A 19,079-nucleotide genomic window follows, 5' to 3' on the forward strand; every position below is an offset into this window, starting at 1 on the left:
AAGCCTGGGCTCGAGCAGGTCCTTTGTGGCCAGGAGAGGAGCCGCGGGAGATTCCAGGAGCCGGGGGCCAGCAGGCCCGTGGTGCTGCGGTCTTCCCCTCCCTCTCTGCCCCACACGCGGCTCCCTCATGTGAACATGATTTTGCAAGAAGAGGGAAGGAGTAAATCCAGGCCCCAGTCAGGCGGGAGAAACCTGCGAGCGGCTCTGACTTCGGACCCAGCACCTCCCCGCCCCCCGCCAGGCGGTGTGGACGTCCAGGGCTGCAGCCGCGGGAAAACCGAGGACGGGGCGGGGGCTCCCCAGCAGGTCCTTGGGGAAGAGCAGGCGGTGGCGGGGCGCCGGGAGTGCTGCTCTTGGGAACCTGCCTCTCACCTGAGGAGGGAACAGTGAAAGTCTGATGCCCTCGGACAAATGAATGATGCAAACTTGCAACATCAACATCGTTTTGAAAGCATCACTTGTTTAAACAATTTTCCCTCCAGTTTTGCGACCATTGAGCGGTAAACTTTCCGTTGTGCTGTTCCTTCTTTCGCATTCGCCGTTTGCCCCCTTGCTCGCAGGGAACCTACAAGGGGGCCAAATAAGTTCTGAGGAAATGGCCCAGGACTAGAGGTTTCCCCTCCGACTTTCCCAAGCCCACCTCTCCCCGCCCCTTCTCGCGCTGTGGACGGTCTGAGGCCCTCCCACCCCTCCCCGGGGCGGGGCCAACGCCGCGGGAACCGCACTGCCTCCTCACCTTACCTGCAATCCCCACTTCACCCCCACCCATCCCACGGAACCGAAGAACTGGTCGGGTGGAGCAGCCAGGGTCGCAATGGAGGCCCGCCGGCCCGCGAGAGGAGCAGCGCTGACCAGGTCTTTCCATGCCGCGTGGCCTGAGCCAGGTGTGTGCTCTCCGCCCTCTTCCCTTTGCCTTTCCCAGCTTTTCCGTGATGCGGGGTGCACGCGGGGTGGACGCGGGGGCTGGGCACGGACGGAACTTGCCCGGACGGAACTTGCCCGTTCTGCAGCGAGGGGGCAGCCCATTGACCTGGGCCTGTGGTGGCTACTACTGGTCTTTCTCTGATTTATTTCACTCAGCACAATACCCTCTAGTTCTATTTATGTTGTTGCTGATAGCAGTGTTTTATTTTTTTTATTCCTGAGACTTATTCACAAATTGGATGTATACACCACTTTTTTCTCCATCTATTGATGGACGCTTAGATTGCTTACATATTTTGGCTATTATAAATAATGCTGCAATGAACATGGATGATAGATATGTATTTATTGTTATTTTCTGTGAACTGTTGACGTCTTTTTCTGGTGGCTTGCTACTATTTATTTATTTATTTATTTGTGTGTGTGTGTGTGTGTGTGTGTGTGTGTGTGTGTGTGGTGGTCTTTAAACCTTGTTGAAAGCAGCCACGTGTATGGACTGCACAGAGTCCTCCAAAGCAGTGATCTGCGCCTCTAGCATATCTGTTCCAATTTTATTGTCTTCTATTACACACTGTATCTGAATTTAGTTCCATATCACACCCAATCCTGTTTAGAAGAGCCCCAGACCAAGCAGTCTGCTTGAATGCTCCCGTGGAGCCCCCCTAATTTTGCCAAATCTGTGTCTCATCCCAAGCTTACACATCCAATAAGATGGAAGACTTGGCAACAAGTGCAGGTTTTTTGGATTTCTTTGACTCATGCTGTCCAAGGCGTTCTCCTCTTAGCCTCTGCTTTCCTCCTCAACATCTCCAAAGAGAGCAATGTCATCTACCTCTTCACTCTCTGTAGCTGCACTTCCTGTGGCATCGTCCACATAAGCAAGGGCCACACTTGCCCAAAGCTTTCCTCACTCCTGGCAGGCTGACCTTTCCTTTTCATAAGACGTGATGTGACGGTTATACCAACATGGGGGATGATACGAGTCGGCAAGTGGTGGGTCGAAGACTGCTTCAAATACTGCCACATCTGCTGGTGGTGCACATACCCCTCCATGTAGCACCTGGTAGTCGCCGGGCATCTGGAAGCGAGGCCGCCAGGTCTTTTCAGGTCTCCGAAACCCATGGCGGCCATTGATGTGGGAGCTGGGCGGCAGCAGAGCAAAGAGCAGTGCAGGTGTTATCGATTGGGGTTACTGGCTGGGACCTCGGTTCTTTTTATCGATGCAGAAAAGATTTCACGGTCAACAAAAATACAAGTAGTATAAAATGGGGGTTATTGAAGATCCCTGCCAAATAAGGAGTGGGCCTGTCCAAAGGGCGGGAGGGAGGGAGGGAGGGAGGAAGGAATGGGGAGAGAGAGAGAGAGAGAGAGAGAGAGAGAGAGAGAGAGAGATCCCAAATTCCTGGGTTTAAAGGGGGATTTTCTTGATGGAGCCTTTCATCTGCATTCAGGCATGATTGATAGAAACAATATTTCTTCTGGGCATGCTGAAATGCAAATTTCATTTTAATTAGCCCAGGGTCCTAGTGTGGTCACATTGGCAATGAGGTCATATTCTTTTCCTCCTCTGAGCTTGCGCCAAGAATTGGCTGGCTCCAAATTTGCCTGCTGCCGGTTTCCTGGTGCTCAGCTGAGCAGCCCATAAGGGAGGCGGACTGAAGGCAATGTTGGCCCAACCCATGTTCAGGACCCCAGGGCGGGCTTCATCCCAGCCATTCATGGCTAACTTCCTACCTAATAATTACCCCTCTCAAGGTATGGAAACCCAATTCTTTGGGGACTTCTGGGCGAAGACCACTCTGACCACTTTCAAGCTGATCGGATCTTTGTGGGGCTTTGGGTTCCCATACTTGTTAACTCTCATATTTGTATGTGTTGAAGTTAACTGCATGGCCTCCCTCCGCTGGGTAGGATCCTCTAAGGCCGTGGTCGGCAAACTGCAGCTCGCGAACCACATGCGGCTCTTTGGCCCCTTGAGTGTGGCTCTTCCTGAGCCTTAGGAGTACCCTAATTAAGTTAGTAACAATGTACCTACCTATATAGTGTAAGTTTAAAAAATTTGGCTCTCAAAAGAAATTTCAATCATTGTACTGTTGATATTTGGTTCTGTTAACTAACGAGTTTGCCGACCACTGCTCTACGGCAGCGGTCGCCAACCTTTCGGACCACACGGACCACCGGTGGTCCACGGACCACTGGTTGGCGACCGCTGCTCTAAGGCAAGCATGTTAAACTCAAAGGCTAACAAGGACTAAATAAACAAGGTTTAAGTTTATCTGGGCCACAAAAAAACCCTCACTTTTCATAGAAACGTAGGTTTATTTCGATAGAGACATGCCGAATACAAAGGGCTGAAATAAATGAATCATCGTTAACATAAAATAATAGAACATTTTAATAAAAATGAATATTTTTTCTTGAACATTTACTTATCAGACACTGAATAACTGCACAAATTAATAAGCGTAACCCAAATAAACCTACTTTTCTTATACTCCAAAAGCAAAATATTTCCTGTTGCGCACACCAAACAAGTCAGCCCAAGACTAATGACATGGCAATCGGCTGCTAAAATATTCGTTGCTAGTATTAGTGGAGAGAAATGGTGCGCGTACGGCGTGTACGGCGCGGAGGCGTGTACGGCGCGGAGGCGCGTAAGGCGCGGAGGCGCGTACGGCGCGGAGGCGCGTACGGCGCGGAGGCGCGTACGGCGCGGAGGCGCGTACGGCGCGGAGGCGCGTACGGCGCGGAGGCGCGTACGGCGCGGAGGCGCGTACGGCGCGGAGGCGCGTACGGCGGCGCTTGGGAGGAGCCAGGGCCAAGGGGGGAGCGAGTAAGCCGCGAAAGGGAAGGGCATGCAACAGCATTAATCAGTCATTAGCGAACATTGTAGTTCATTATTAATAATTATGTATTACAGGATATTGTAAAAATTAAGTTACGAAATTTTTATTAAAATGTTTCTTATATACCGTTATATTGGCTGGGCCGCAAAAATACTCATTGTGTGCCGCATACGGCTGGGCCACGAGTTTGACATGCTTGCTCTAAGGCAGCGATCACCAGCCGCTGGTCTGCAGACCACTGATGACCCATGAGGTCCTAAAGGTTGGGGACTGCTGCTCTAAGGCGCCTTCCAAGAAATTGGTAGCTCCCATACTTGTTCCTTGCTGACGAAGATTGCTGCCGATGTCTGTCCAAGGGCCCAAAATAACAAGTTTGTTCTGTAAGACTGAGGGCTTGGTGTCCTTCAGACAGTACCATTTATAGCTGTATGGATGCTATACGAGAATGAATTGTTTTAATAAATTACTATGCGTCCAAATATTAATAGTAGTATGAAAATATATGGGCACAGCAAAGGGAAGCCAAAATTTAGTAATTAGCCAGGTAAGAGAAGAGTGTGCCTGTGAGTGTCTGGCTAGAGTTTTGGGTGAAGGGGTGAACAAGAAGATCCATCAGTGTTGTCTGACATTTCTTTAGGTTGGAAGAAGTGAGGTACTCCATGCATTAGAAAAGTGTGTTGAGGTAGATCACTAGGAAGTGTTCCGCAATTCCAGAGAGATAAAGGTTTTATATATCCCCAGCTGCAAGATTAGAAACTAAGCCAGCAGGTGATATTGAGTTGTAAAGTATCAGCAGTGAGATTGGCCAATTGGCAGGCACTGTTCTTGCTGGCCAGGGTGAAGTAATAAAAGGGTAATTGACAAAGGAGATTACTCACACATATTTGGCATGTTAAAGGCATTCTGGTTTCTGAAAATAAAAATAGGTATTTGAATTACTCTAGCGGTTCACAGGTGTATGCTCTGTCAGGAGAAGGTGATGTGTCCTCATGTTCCTCAAGATGTATCCAGCCTTGAACTCTCCACAGAATACACTCTGGGCTCAAGAAACAGCCCGCCTGCCAACCACAGATCTGCCCCATGGATTCCCCAGGCAAAAAGGCCCTGTGATGCAGGCCCTAATAAAAAACAAATCCACTGAATGGCACTGCTGTGCCACAGACCGAAAGGCCAAAGTAGGAGCTGAAGCTGCTGAGCTGTGAACATGATGGCACTGCAGCTCCAAAGAACCCTCTAAACCCACAAGCCTGGCCTCTCCCTCCGCCCTTTGTGCATCAAAAAAGGTGCAGGTAGGCGCCAGAGCCTTACAAGTCTACCCAGCCACTTTGCCTGTCTTGGGGTGTTGGGGAGCATTTGGGGTCTTGTCCCCAGCAGGAAGGGGCCTGGAAAGGCCACCAAAGCAGTTCTGGCATCTCGGGTCCCTCTCCTCATCTCTCTGGGCCACCAAATTCCCCCACCCAAGAAGCCGGAACCTTGTCCTCTCTGCCCACTAGTGAACGGTATCTTCAGGGGTCTTCTCTGGGTAGTCTTAGGGGTCTTCTCCAACCTTGCCTGAACGCTCCAGTCCCATGCGACATGGAGTCACAGCTCGCTCTGGGCAGAGGGATCTGGAGGTCCCCTGTTCTCCCGACACTTTGGAGTGTCTTCTGCTCTCAGGAGACCTGGGTCAGCTTTAAGGGCTCAGGGGGCCAGGCCCTGCCCACATCCAAGGGTTTCAGGTAGTCAGGCCAACCTTGGGCACAGCAGTTTAATTATTGCGTGCAACGCGAAATCCAATGAACCCACAGACAGCTGAGTCAGAAGGTCTCCCAGACATTCATTTGTTCAGTAGCCCATTCAAGGAAAGTTCACTTGGCAGTGTGTGTACTCTTCCCAATCACCCTCAGAGTGACCAATTGGGTGATCCCTGGCCTCTGGTTCAGATATGATACCTGTGTATCTTTTTTTGTGGTGTTGAAGGGCGGAGGGAGTATAAGGGGAAGGTGCCAGGAAAAGGCGAGATTCACATCAGTGGTACCATACTGCCATCAAGTGGTCTCGCTTTGCTTCTCGCGAACCCTGCAAGGTTCTTCGCAGCCTAGGAGACTGACAGGGGCGTGAAGACATGCACAGGGACTAAGGGTCCAGGTCCCAGAGGTCAAGAGTTTGGTCAGGTGCTGGCCGGGCCAAGGAAGCTGTATAGACGGGCTTCTGACCACAAGGCATAGGGCTCTCGGGCCCCTGTCCCCCATAGGAAGCCAAGACTCAGGACCATGGCGGCCGCCATGTCTGGGCAGGATTAGAGAAAGCTGCCTGAAAGACCATTGGCCTGTCTTGTGGGTTTGGTACAGGTGCCCCTTCAAGTGCTCCGAGTCCTCCCTGAGGTCTGTGCCAGAGTCATGTGCCAAGTCCTACAGCCAGGCGCTGAGCTCCAGATTCAGATTGGACCTTGGCCCCAAGTGGTCTCAGACTGACCCTCTAGTCAGGGGACACCATTGCAGATCAAGATCCTGCTGAGCGTAGGAGCCTGCGTGTGTGTGGGTGTGGGTGTCCATGGGCGCCCTTGGAGGAGGGGTGTCTTCCTAGGGGGGCGGTGCGTGGAGCGCTTAGGCACGGGGCGTTCTGAAGGTGAAGTGAGGGAAACTGATCTCTGTCACCTCAATCCAGAGGATGATGTCCTCTCCACATAGGCATCCTAGTCCCCCATGTCCTGATTCAAGGGTACGCACGAAGTGCCCAGTGGGCGTGGGCACCCTGTCCCATGGAACAGGAAGGGCCTGTTGCGGGACACTGTGTGGCCTGGGATGCAGGCTCTCTTTTAGGCGCGAGCCCAAGGATGCCACACACACCTCTTCACTCTAACCTGCCCTGCTCCTGCTGCACTCTGCCTTGTCTGGGACCAGCACCCTCGTGAGCACACACGCAAGCGCAGGGCAAAAGCTCCAGGGGTTCAAGAAGAGGCTGTCCCTCACTGGGCTGCCGCCTCATGCCCTTTCCCCATCTCTGATGGTCGGGTCCCAGGCCTCCAGCGGGCACTCCCTGCATGGAGCCCACGGGTGGACCTGGCTTCCACAGGCAGAGCCTGCCCTCAGGGGCACAGGCCCCAGTAGGAGCTGGAGCTGCTAAGCTGAGAACATGGCTGCCGCCGAGGCCATGCCTCTCAGTCCTAGAGCCCTGGGCACTCAGCTGGGCAGTACGGCTGTTTCCAGAGCCCACCCTGTGGCTTCCTTGGCCACTGTGCAGGTGTGCTGGCCACCCAGACCTGCCCCACAATGCTCTGTGGTCTCTAGACCCAGCCCACCTGCCAACCACCACAGGCATTTCCCAGCGGATCCCCAGGCGCAGGGAACCTGTGCTGCCGGTGCAGCTGGAAAAGGATTCCACTGGATGGTACTGTGGCTCCACAGATCTGTCTGTCCCCATGAACCTGGCCTCCCTCTGCCCTTTGTGGATCAAAAAAGGTGCAAGGAGGCGCCAGAAACCTTCCAAGCACAAGCAGCCCCATTGCCTGGGCTGGGGTGTTGGGGAGCCCATATCTTTGCCTTTGGCCTTCTTGTAGCCAGGAGGAAGGGGCCTGCAAATGCCACCAAAGTAATTCTCACATCTGGGGTCCCTCTCTACCTCTCTCTGCACCTTCCTGTCCCCCTAAACAGCTAGCAGAGATCTTGTCCTCTCTACCAGGGGTCTTCTCTGTCCGACCAGCCAGACCTCATCCGTCCAAGTGCTCCAGACACAAGGGACACGGGTTCACAGCTGGCCCTGGAAACCGGGATCTGGACTTCCCCTCTTCTCCTGGCACCCTGGTCTCTCTTCTGCTCTCCTCGGGGCCCCTGGGTCAGGTTCCAGGGCTTAGGCGGCCAGCCCCTGCTCACCTCCAGGGATTTCAGGCCGTCACTCCAACCTTGGCTGCCCAGTGGAAAGGTTGCGGGTGGCGGTGCGGTCCACGGACCCGGTGGAGACACCAGCAGTTCCACCCACACGGTCAAAAGACCTAGGCGAGGGCCATCAGTTCAGTAGCCCCTTCCTGGGAGTTCACTTTGGCAGTGTGTGTGCACTCTACGGGTATCACACCACCACCAACCCCCCCCCCCTCATATTCATTCATGCTGTCAGTCATTCGTCCAGTGCATCCATTGGTGCAAGTATTCATTCTCGCTCATCTTAATACGCCCATTCGTTCATGAATACCAATGTAGCAGTCACTGCACACATGTGCATCGCGAGTGTGCATGCATGCGCACACGCGTAGGCCGTTTCCTGTCTCCCTCCCGTTCCTTGTGGCCCCGGCCATGCCTCTGTAGATAAAGAGTTCCTCCCCAGGAACACAGAAGCCCCTCACCATGAGGGCACCCACCTTGCAGCTGCGTTTTCCCACAGGCACCCTGCAGAGCCCACCGCAGTTCCGTGTTGCTTTATCCGGGTGCTTCTGGGGTTGAGTGCAAATGAAAGCCAACAGGCAGGGTCTGAGGGCCCTCTCCACTGGGCCTCAGTCACAGTGTATGGTTCCCCTGGCGGTGATACATGTGTGCAGAGCGGGCCTCCGGTCCCACCGCCTGATTTTCTCCGTCTCTTTGGTGAAAGCTAGCCGGCTGGGCTGGCCTTGTCCCTGCCTCGGGGTAGGAGCCTACAGCATTTCATGTGTCCCTTCTCCTGGGACATCAGGTTCCCCTTGCTCTCTTGCTCTCCTCTCTTCTGTCTTTGGCCCACCTGGTGAGGAGGCGGCCTCCAGAGCGGTAGGGACCACAGTGTCAGTGTGCGTGACCTGTGTCTGCCCAGAGGAAAAGGTTGCTACATTGTCACGTGGGCCCATCCTGGGACAGATGCCCTCCTCCCAAGACAGATGGTCGCTGAGTCCCGTGGAACTGTGTGTGGAGCCAGGGAGGAGATGGCTGGTGCCTGTTGACCTGCCAGTCAGACCAGCTGCAGGTGGGTTGAGGGTCTGGGCTCGGGCCTGTTTCAGGCCTCAGCTCCATCAAGCCAGCATTCGCTGACATGACCTTTTGAGTCTCCCCACCTGGTCCAGGAGAAGCAGCAGTCCTGGCCCAGGCAGGAACCTTCCCTGTCAGGGTAGCTGCTCTGTCAAGGAAGGCCAGGCCCTGAAGGCCTTTAGCCTCCTGTTGCATGAATGCTACCCTCTGTACACATTGGTCTCGTCCTGTAGGCTCCCGTTCGCTCTTGGGCCCTGCTCACTGAACCTTGCGCCTCCACCAGGCTGCGGAACACTTGGGCACTGCTGATGCAGGAATATTGTGAGGGTGCGCTGCTTGTGGGGGTGAGGTGGAGGTAGTAGATGTGTGTGTGGGGGGGGGGGATGAAGCTGATATGTGGCTACCATTTACATCCCACTGCTTGAGACCAGGCAGAAGGGCTGGCCCTTAGGTGATTGTCAAGCATGCCCTGTTCAGAAGGTGCCTCATTCCTCCCCCACCAACTCCCCGCACCTGCAACCACACACACACTAGTTGGGGTGGCTTGGCGGACTGTGTCTTCCAGTTCCCACTGGTCTGGGGGTGGGGGGGACCTGGACTGCTAAAGTTAGAGCTGCGGGTACCATCGGGTCTGCCCTTAAGGCCCCTGGATGGGGAGTTGCTGCTTTGGGGTCAGGAAGGGGCCTTAGAGGAACCCAACCAAGAGGAGGGAGTCCCTGCAGGCTGGAGCCACAAACCTGGAGGCACACTGCTACCCTCACAGTGGCCCAGTGGGTTAGCCTCGGCCTGTTTGTTTGGGGTTCCTTTTATTAGAGTGGTGCCCTCATGCCAACCCATTCATTGCCTGGGACTCTGACTGCCTCTGCTTTTACTGAGGCCCTCCAGTTCACCTTGTCAATATTGTCAATATACCCGGCTATGGCCACACTGGTAGTGTGGAGAAATACACCACTTTCTTGCGTTGTTTTTATTTTGAAGGCCTACCCTTTCCCGTGGCATGCCATGAATGGATTGTGGACCCATTTCTTCCAGAATTTCTCCATTGGAATGGATGCTCAAGAAAGGCCACTCTCCCTTTTTGGGCCTGAGAAGCCTGAGCCAGCTTGGCCCTGTTATGCCATTGGGACACCAGTTGACAGTTTTTTCCTTCTTGAAGGGAGGAGGGAAGAAGACAGGTTGGCATTTGTGGTGCAATACTGCCATCAAGCGGAATGGCTTTGTGCTCTCATGAGCCCTGTGCTGTCCCTTCCAGCTGAGGAGAGTGATGAGACTGTGAGGCTTCCCACAGGGAGACAGGTATCGGGATCCTGGGAAGTCAAGAGCTTGGCAAGGTGTTGGTGGTTCCCAAGGAAGCTGTTGAGATGGGCTTCTTGAGGACAGGGCGCTCGGCCTCTAGCTCACAGGAAGCCAAGACACTCTGGGAACCATGGTGGCCGCCATGACTGGAAGGGTCAAAGGAAGCTGCAGCTGCTGCGACTGAGCCTAGGCCGGGGCCTTTGGGCATTTGGCCTGGTTCCCCTTCTCCTTGGGAGCTAGAGCAGGTGCGGCCTGGTCAGGGACACCTCCCCACCCTCCAGCCCCCTCCAAAGCGGGCACGGGAGTTCCTTGGAAGTTGGAGGCCTGAGAGGCAGGCCAGTGACATTCTCAGGGAGCACCCGTGGAACCCCGCCTTCCCGGAGCCAGGGGACCCAGAAACCCAGCTAGAGGGCGCATAAGATAGTGCCCCTCACCAAGGCCCTCACCCAGACGAAGGAGGCAGGGCAGAAGGAGTCCTTTGCCACCCATTTCAACCCTCTTCCCCCTGCCCTCCTGCCCCCCACCCCCACCCCTGAGAATCCAAGTGAGGCAGGCATGGTGCCAATCCTCAGGGTTTCCAGGATTCCAACCAAGGCCAGCCCAGAAGGAAACTGGATGCACCTTCCTGAAGGGAGAGGACCTTTTGGTAAACCTGGCAGCGGACCCAAGCTGAGGGAACAGACGACCGGCCATACATTGATTTTAAGACTTGGGTGTTCTTGCCGAGGCACTCCGCCTTGTGAAGGAGAAGTGAGGGAAATGGACCTCAATCACCTCCATCCAGAGAATGAAGTCCCTCTCCACATAGCGATCCTAGCACCCTGTGACCCAATCCAAGGGTACAAACACAGTTCCCATGGACATGGGACACTATGTCCAAGAAAAAGGAAGGGCCCTCCTGGGACACTCTGTGGCCTGGGACGCAGGATCCCTTTTAGGCGCGAGCCCAAGGATGACACACACACCTCTTCACTCTAACCTACCCTGCGCCTGCTTGACTCTGCCTTGTCTGGGACCAGCACCCTCCTGACCATACACCAGCGCACAAGCTTAGGGGAAACGCTCCAGAGGCTCAGGAAGAGGGTGACCTCACGGGGCTCCCTCCCCATTCCCTTTACCCGTCTCCCTGGTGGTAGGGTCCCAGGCCTCTGGATGGTGCTCCCCACAGGGAGCCCACGGGTGGACCTGGCTCCCTGAACCAGCAGGAGTCCCCAGGACCACAGGCTCCAGTAGGAGCTGGAGCTGCTGAGCTGAGAACATGGCGGCCGCCGAGGCCACGCCCCTCGTCTCAGGGCAGCGCAGGCGCCCAGCTGGGCAGTACTGCTTCTTCCAGAGCCCACCCTGTGGTTTCCCTGGCCACTGTGCAGGTGTGCCGGCCACCCAGACCCGGCCCACAGTGCTATGTGGTCCTCAGACCCAGCCCGCCTGGCAACCGCCATAGGCCTTCCCCAGCTTATCCCCATGTGCAAGGGCCCTGGGCTGCTGCTGCACCTGGAATAGGATTCTGCAGGATGGCACAGTGGCTCCACAGATCCGTCCTTGGGGGAGCCTGGCCTCTCCCTCCGCCCTTTGTGGATCAAAAAAGGTGCAAGGAGGCGCCAGAGCCTTACAAGTCTACCCAGCCCCTTGGCTTGTCTTGGGGTGTTGGGGAGCATTTGGGGTCTTGTCCCCGGCAGGAAGGGGCCTGGAAAGGCCACCAAAGCAGTTCTGGCATCTCGCATCCCTCTGCTTATCTCTCTGGACCACCAAGTTCTCCCACCCAAGAAGCCAGAACCTTGTCCTCTCTGCCCACTAGTGAACAGTATCCTCAGGGGTCTTCCCCGAACTTGCCCTTATGCTCCAGTCCCATGCCACATGGAGTCACAGCTCATTCTGGGCAGAGGGATCTGGAGGTCCTCTCTTCTCCTGGCACCCTGGCCTGTCTTCTGCTCTCCTAAGTTGACCTCGGTCGGCTTTCCGTGCTCAGAGGGCCGGCCCCTGCGCACATCCAGGAGTTTCGGGCACTCAGGCCAACCTTGGCGCAGCACTTTAATTATCCCGTGCAGCACGAAATGAATTGGACCCGCAGACAGCTGAGTCACAAGGTCTCCGTGAAGTTCATTTGTTCAGTAGCCCATTCAAGGAAAGTTCACTTGGCAGTGTGTGTACTCTTCCCAATCACCCTCAGAGTGGCCAATTGGGTGAGCCCTGGCCTGTGGTTCAGATATGATACCTGTGTACCCTTTTTTCTGGTAAGGAAGGGCGGAGGGAGTATAAGAGGATGGTGCCAGGAAATGGCGAGATTCACATCAGCGGTACCATACTGCCATCAAGTGGTGGCGCTTTGCTCCTCGCGGACCCTGCAAGGTCCTTTACACCCTAGGAGACCCACAGGGGCGTGAAGACAAGCAGAGTCTATGGGTCCGGGTCCCGGAGGTGAAGAGGTTGGCCAGTTGCTGGCCAACATAGAAAGATGTAGAGACGGGCTTCTGACCACAAGGAATAGGGCTCTGGGGCCCTGGTCCCCAATAGGAAGCCAAGACTCAGGACCATGGCGGCCGCCATGTCTGGGCGGGATTAGAGAAAGCTGCAAGAAAGACCATTGGCCTGTCAAGTGCTCAGAGTCCTTCCTGAGGTCTGTGCCAGAGTCATGTGCCAAGTCCTACAGCCAGGTGAAGAGCTCCAGATTCAAGTGATCTCATACTGACCCTCTAGTCAGGGCATACCACTGTAGATCAAGATCATTTATATATATATATATATATATTTTTTTTTTTATTGATTTTTTACAGAGAGGAAGTGAGAAGGGTAGAGAGTTAAGAAACATCGAAGGGAGAGAAACATCAATCAGCTGCCTCCTGCACAACTCCCACTGGGGGATGTGCCCGCAACCAAGGTACGTGCCCTTGACTGGAATCGAACCTGGGACCTTTCAGTCCACAGGTTGCGCTCTATCCACTGGGCCAAACCGGTTAGGGCGTAGACCAATATCTTGGTGAGCGTATGTGTGTTTGTGTGGGAGTGTGAGTGTGTGTGTCCAAGGGCGCCTTTAGAGGAGGGGTGTCTTCCGGGGGGATGGTGCGCGGAGCGCTTAGGCACGGAGAGTTCTGGAGGTGAAGTGACGGAAAGTGATGTCTATCAACTTAATCCAGACGATGATTTCCTCTCCAAATAAGCATCCTTGCCGCCTGTGACCTGATCCGAGGGTAAGCAGGCAGTGCCCAGTGGGCGTGGGCATTCTCTGTCCCTTGGAAGAGGAAGGGCCCCTGTGGAACACTGTGTGGACCAGGAAGCAGGATCCCTTTTATGCGCGAGCCCAAGGATGCCACACACACCTCTTCACTCTAACCTGCCCTGCTCCTGCAGGACTCTGCCTTGTCTGGGACCAGCACCCTTCAGGAGCGCGGGGAAATGCTCCAGACGCTCAGGAAGAGGGTGTCCTCATGGGGCTCCAGCCACCTCCCCTTTCCCCATTTCCATGGTGGTCCGATCACAGGCCTCCACAGGGCACTCCCAACTTGGAGCCCAAGGACAGACCTAGTTCTTGCAACCAGCACAAGCACCCAGGCTACAGTCCTCAGTAGGAGCTGGAGCAGCTGAGCTGAGAACATGGCTGCTGCCGAGGCCACGCCCCTCAGCCCAGGGCAGCCCAGGAGCCCAGCAGGGCGAGCACCCCCTGCTTCCAGAGCCTACCATGTGGCTTCCTTGGCCAAGGTGCAGGTGTGCCAGCCACCCATACCCGGCCCACAGTGCTCTGTGGTCCCCATGGGTTTCGCGCGGTCAGGCCAACCTTGGCGCAGCACTTTAATTATGGCGTACAGCTCGAAATCCAATGGACCCACACACAGCTGAGTCACAAGGTCTCCCTGACGTTCATTTCTTTAGTAGCTCATTCCAGAGAAGTTCACTTGGCAGTGTGTGTACTCTTCCCAATCACCCTCAGAGTGGCCAATTGGGTGGAGCCCTGGCCTGTGGTTCAGATATGATACCTGTGTATCTTTTTTTGTGGCAGCGAAGGGCGGAGGGAGTACAAGGGGATGGTGCAAGGAAAAGGCGACATTCACATCAGCGGTACCATACTGCCATCAAGTGGCAGTTCCTCGCGAACCCTGCAAGGTCCTTCGCAGCCTAGGAGACTGACAGGGGCGTGAAGACATGCACAGGGACTATGGGTCCGGGTCCGGGGGGTCAAGAGCTTGGCCAGGTGCTGACCAACATAGAAAGATGTAGAGACGGGCTTCTGACCACAAGGCATAGGGCTCTCGGGCGCCTGTCCCCCATAGGAAGCCAAGACTCAGGACCATGGCGGCCGCCATGTCTGGGCGGGATTAGAGAAAGCTGCCAGAAAGGCCATTGGCCTGTCCTGTGTGTTTCGTACAGGTGGTGCGTCAAGTGCTCTAAGTCCTTCCTGAGGTCTGTGCCAGAGTCATTACCAAGTCCTACAGCCAGGTGCTGAGCTGCAGAATCTGATTGGACCTCAGCCCCAAGTGGTCTCAGACTGACCCTCTAGTCCAGGCACACCATTGTAGATCAAGAACCTGCTGAGCGCATGAGCCTGCGCACGCGTGTGTGTGTGTGTGTGTGTGTGTGTGTGTGTGTGTCTGTCTGTGTGTGTATTTGTCTGTGTCTCCAAGGGCGCCCTTTGAGGAGGGGTGTCTTCCCAGGGAGGGCGGTGCCCGGAGTGCTTAGGCACAGGGCATTCTGTAGGGGAAGTGAGGGACACTGATGTCTATCACCTCAATCCAGATGATGATATCCACTCCAAATAAGCATCCTTGCCGTCTGTGACCTGATCCGAGGGTAAGCAGGCAGTGCCCAGTGGGCGTAGGCATTCTCTGTCCCTTGGAACAGGAAGGGCCCGTGTGGGACACTGTGTGGACCAGGAAGCAGGATCCCTTTTATGCGCGAGCCCAAGGATGCCACACACACCTCTTCACTCTAACCTGCCCTGCTCCTGCAGGACTCTGCCTTGTCTGGGACCAGCACCCTTCAGGAGCGCGGGGAAATGCTCCAGACGCTCAGGAAGAGGGTGTTCTCATGGGGCTCCAGCCACCTCCCCTTTCCCCGTCTCCATGGTGGTCGGGTCACAGGCCTCCAGAGGGCGCTCCCAACTTGGAGCCCACGGGCAGACCTAGTTCTTGCAACCAGCGCAAGCACCCAGGCTATAGTCCTCAGTAGGAGCTGGAGCAGCTGAGCTGAGAACATGGCTGCTGCCGAGGCCACGCCCCTCAGCCCAGGGCAGCCCAGGGCAGCCCAGGCGCCCAGCAGGGCAAGCACCCCTGCTTCCAGAGCCTACCATGTGGCTTCCTTGGCCACTGTGCAGGTGTGCAGGCCACCCATACCCGGCCCACAGTGCTCTGTGGTCCCCATGGGTTTCGCGCGGTCAGGCCAACCTTGGCGGAGCACTTTAATTATGGCGTGCAGCTCGAAATCCAATGGACCAGCACACAGCTGAGTCACAAGGTCTCCCTGACGTTCATTTCTTTAGCAGCTCATTCGAGAAAAGTTCACATGGCAGTGTGTGTACTCTTCCCAATCACCCTCAGAGTGGCCAATTGGGTGAGCCCTGGCCTGTAGTTCAGATATGATACCTGTGTATCTTTTTTTCCTGGTAAGGAAGGGCGGAGGGAGTAAAAGGGGATGATGCAAGGAAAAGGCGACATTCACATCAGCGGTACCATACTGCCATCAAGTGGTCTCGCTTTGCTCCTTGCGAACGCTGCAAGGTCCTTTACAGCCTAGGAGACTGACAGGGGCATGAAGACATGAACAAGGTATATGATTCCGGTTCCCGGAGGTAAAGAGGTTGGCCAGGTTCTTCCTGGCCGAGGAAGCTATAGAGACGGGCTTCTGACCACAAGGCATAGGGCTCTCCGTCCCTTGTCCCCCATAGGAAGCCAAGACTCAGGACCATGGCGGCCGCCATGTCTGGGCGGGACTAGAGAAAGCTGCCAGAAAGACCATTGGCCTGTCTTGTGGGTTTGGTACAGGTGCCCCTTCAAGTGCTCTGAGTCCTTCCTGAGGTCTGTGCCAGAGTCATTACCAAGTCCTACAGCCTTGTGCTGCGCTGCAGATTCGGATTGGACCTCAGGCCCAAGTGGTCTCAGACTGACCCTCTACTCAGGGCACACCATTGTTGACCACGAACCTAGTGAGCACATTAGCCTGCATGTGTGTGCCTACATGGGAGTCCTTGGAGGAGAGGTGTCTTCCGAGGGGGGAAGTGTGCTGAGCGCTTAGGCATGGGGCGTTCTGCCGGTGAAGTGAGGGAACTGATATCTATCACCTTAAGCCAGAGGATTATTGCCATTCCAAATAGGCATCCTTGCTGCCTGTGACCTGATGTAAGGGAAAGCAGGCAGTGCCCAGGGGGCGTGGGCACACAATGTCCAAGAGAACAGGATGGGCCCCTGTGGGACACTGTGTAGCCAGGGACGTAGGATCCCTTTTGGGGGCGAGCCCAAGAATGCCACACACACCTCTTCACTCTAACCTGCCCTGCACATGCTGGACTCTGCCCTGTCTGGGACCAGCACCCTCATGAGCGGGCAGGCGCGCACCAGTACAGGACTCCAGAGGCTCAAATACAGGGTGTCCTCACTGGGTTCCCGCCTCCTCTCCTTTCCCCGAAACCCTGTTGGTCGGGTCACAGGCCTCTGGAGGGCACTCCCAACTTGGAGCCCATGGGAAAACCTGGATTGCACAACCAGCTGAAGTCCAGAGGCCACAGGCCTCAGTAGGAGCTGGAGCATCTGAGCTGAGAACATGGCTGCTGCCCAGGCCACGCCCCTCACCCCAGGGCAGCCAAGGCGCCCAGTAGGGCGAGCACCACTACTTCCAGAGCCCAACCTGTGGCTTCCTTGGCCACTGTGCAGGTGAGCCGGTCACCCAGACCCGGCCCACAGTGCTGTGTGGTCCCCAGACCCAGCCCGCCTGGCGACCACCATAGGCCCTCCCCAGCTTATCCCCAGGTAAGGGGCCATGCTCTGCTGCTGAGACTACAATAGCATTCCGCTGGATGGCACTGTGGCTCCACAGATCCATCCTTAGGGGAGCCTGGCCTCTCCCTCCGCCCTTTGCGGATCAAAAAAGGTGCAAAGAGGCACCAGAGCCTTACAAGTCTACCCAGCACCTTGGCTTGTCTTCGGTTGTTGGGGAGCACTTGGGGTCTTGTTCCCAGCAGGAAGGGGCCTGGAAAGACCACCAAAGCAGTCCTGGCATCTTGTATCTCTCTCCTCATCTCTCCAAGCCACCAAATTCCCCCACCCTAGGAGCCAGAACCTTGTCTTCTCTGCCCACTGGTGACCAGTATCTTCAGGGGTCTTCTCTGGGTATCCTCAGGGGTTTTCTCCAACCTTGCCCCAATGCTCAAAGGCCATGCGACATGGATCACGGCTCATTGTAGTCAGAGGGATCTCAGGGTCCCCTCTTCTACTGGTACCCTGGCCTATCTTCTACTCTCCTCAGCGGGCCTTGGTCAGCATTCAGGGCACAGGGCCCGGCCCCTGCCCACATCCAGGGGTTTCGGGCGCTCAGTCCAACCTTGGTGCAGCAATTTGATTATCGCGTGCAGCAGTCAATCCAATGGACCCCCTGACAGCTGAGTCACAAGGTCTCCCTGACGTTCATTTCTTCAGTAGCCCATTCATGAAAGTTCACTTGGCACTGTGTGTACTCTTCCCAATCACCCTCAGAGTAGCCAATTGGGTGAGCCCTGCCTGTGATTCAGATATGATACCTGTGTATCTTTTTTTGTTGTAGCGAAGGGCGGAGGGAGTACAAGGGGATAGTGCCAGGAAAAGGCGACATTCACATCAGCGGTACCATACTGCCATCAAGTGGTCTCCCTTTGCTCCTCGTTAACCCTGAAAGATCCTTTGCAGCCTAGGAGATCCACAGAGGTGTGAAGACATGCACAGAGTCTATGGGTTCGTGTCCAGGAGGTGAAGAGGTTGGCCAGGTGCTGGCCAACATAGAAAGATGTAGAGACGGGCTTCTGACCACAAGAAATAGGGTTCTCGGGCCCCAGTCCCTCAGAGGAAGCCAAGACTCAGGACCATGGCGGCCGCCATGTCTGGGCGGGATTAGAGAAAGCTGCCAGAAAGGCCATTGGCCTGTCCTGTGTGTTTCGTACAGGTGGTGCATCAAGTGCTCTAAGTCCTTCCTGAGGTCTGTGCCAGAGTCATGTGCCAAGTCCTACAGACAGGTGCTGAGCTGGAGATTCGGATTGGACCTCAGCCACAAGTGGTATCAGACTGACCCTCTGGTCAGGGCACACCATTGTATATCAAAAACCTGCTGAGCGCTTGAGCCTGAGTGTGTGTGTGTGTGTGTGTGTGTGTGTGTGTGTGTGTGTCCCCAAGGGCGCCCTTGGAGGAGGGGTGTCTTCCGAGGGAGGCAGTGTGCGAAGCGCTTATGCACAGGGCGTTCTGGCGGGGAAGTGAGGGAACTGATGTCTATCACCTTAATCCAGAGGATGATTTCCTATCCAAATATGCATCCTTGAAGCCTGTGACCTGATCCAAGGGTATGCACTCAGTGCCCAGTGGGTGTGGGCACTCTCTGTCCCATGGAACTGGCGGGGGCCCCTGTGGGACACTGTGTGGCCAGGGACGCAGGATCTCTTTTAGCTGGGAGCCCAAGGATGCCACACACACCTCTTCACTCTAACCTGTCCTGCTCATACTTGACTCTGCTTTGTCTGGTACCAACACCCTTGTGAGCGCACACACCCGTACCAGTCCAGGGGAATTGCTCCAGAGACTCAAGAATAGGGTGTCCTCACTGGGATCCCGCCTCCTCTCCTTTCCCCAAATCCCTGTTGGTCTGGTCCCACGCCTCTGGAGGGCGCACCCAACATGGAGCCCACAGGTAGACCTGGCCCCCCGCAACCAGCACAAGTCCCCTGACACGATCCTTAGTAGCAGCTGGAGCAGCTGAGCTGAAAACATGGCTGCAGCCGAGGCCACGCCCCTCGCCCCAAGGCAGCCCAGGCGCCCAGTAGGGTGAGCACCCCTGCTTCCAGAAACCACTCTGTGGCTTCCTTGGCCACTGTGCAGGTGTGCCGAACACCCAGACCCGGCCCACAGTGCTATGTGGTCCCCAGACCCAGCCCGCCTGGCGACCG

The 19,079-nt window shown here is 55.6% G+C and overlaps 1 long non-coding RNA gene and 1 pseudogene across 1 annotated transcript in view; one reads left to right on the plus strand and one right to left on the minus strand.

Annotated features, from left to right (window-relative positions):
- Positions 1-580: 580 nt before the first annotated feature.
- LOC132224186 (uncharacterized) overlaps positions 581-19,079 on the plus strand; it is a 192,100-nt gene continuing 173,601 nt past the window's right edge. Inside the window, exon 1 of the long non-coding RNA XR_009450617.1 lies at positions 581-884. This is a non-coding gene — a long non-coding RNA (uncharacterized LOC132224186). The remainder of the gene's footprint in view (positions 885-19,079) is intronic.
- Positions 1,388-6,036, minus strand: LOC132224563 (elongation factor 1-beta-like; annotated as a pseudogene).

This window comes from Myotis daubentonii, chromosome X (genome assembly GCF_963259705.1).
Source record: "Myotis daubentonii chromosome X, mMyoDau2.1, whole genome shotgun sequence".
In the NCBI taxonomy this organism is placed as follows: domain Eukaryota; kingdom Metazoa; phylum Chordata; class Mammalia; order Chiroptera; family Vespertilionidae; genus Myotis; species Myotis daubentonii.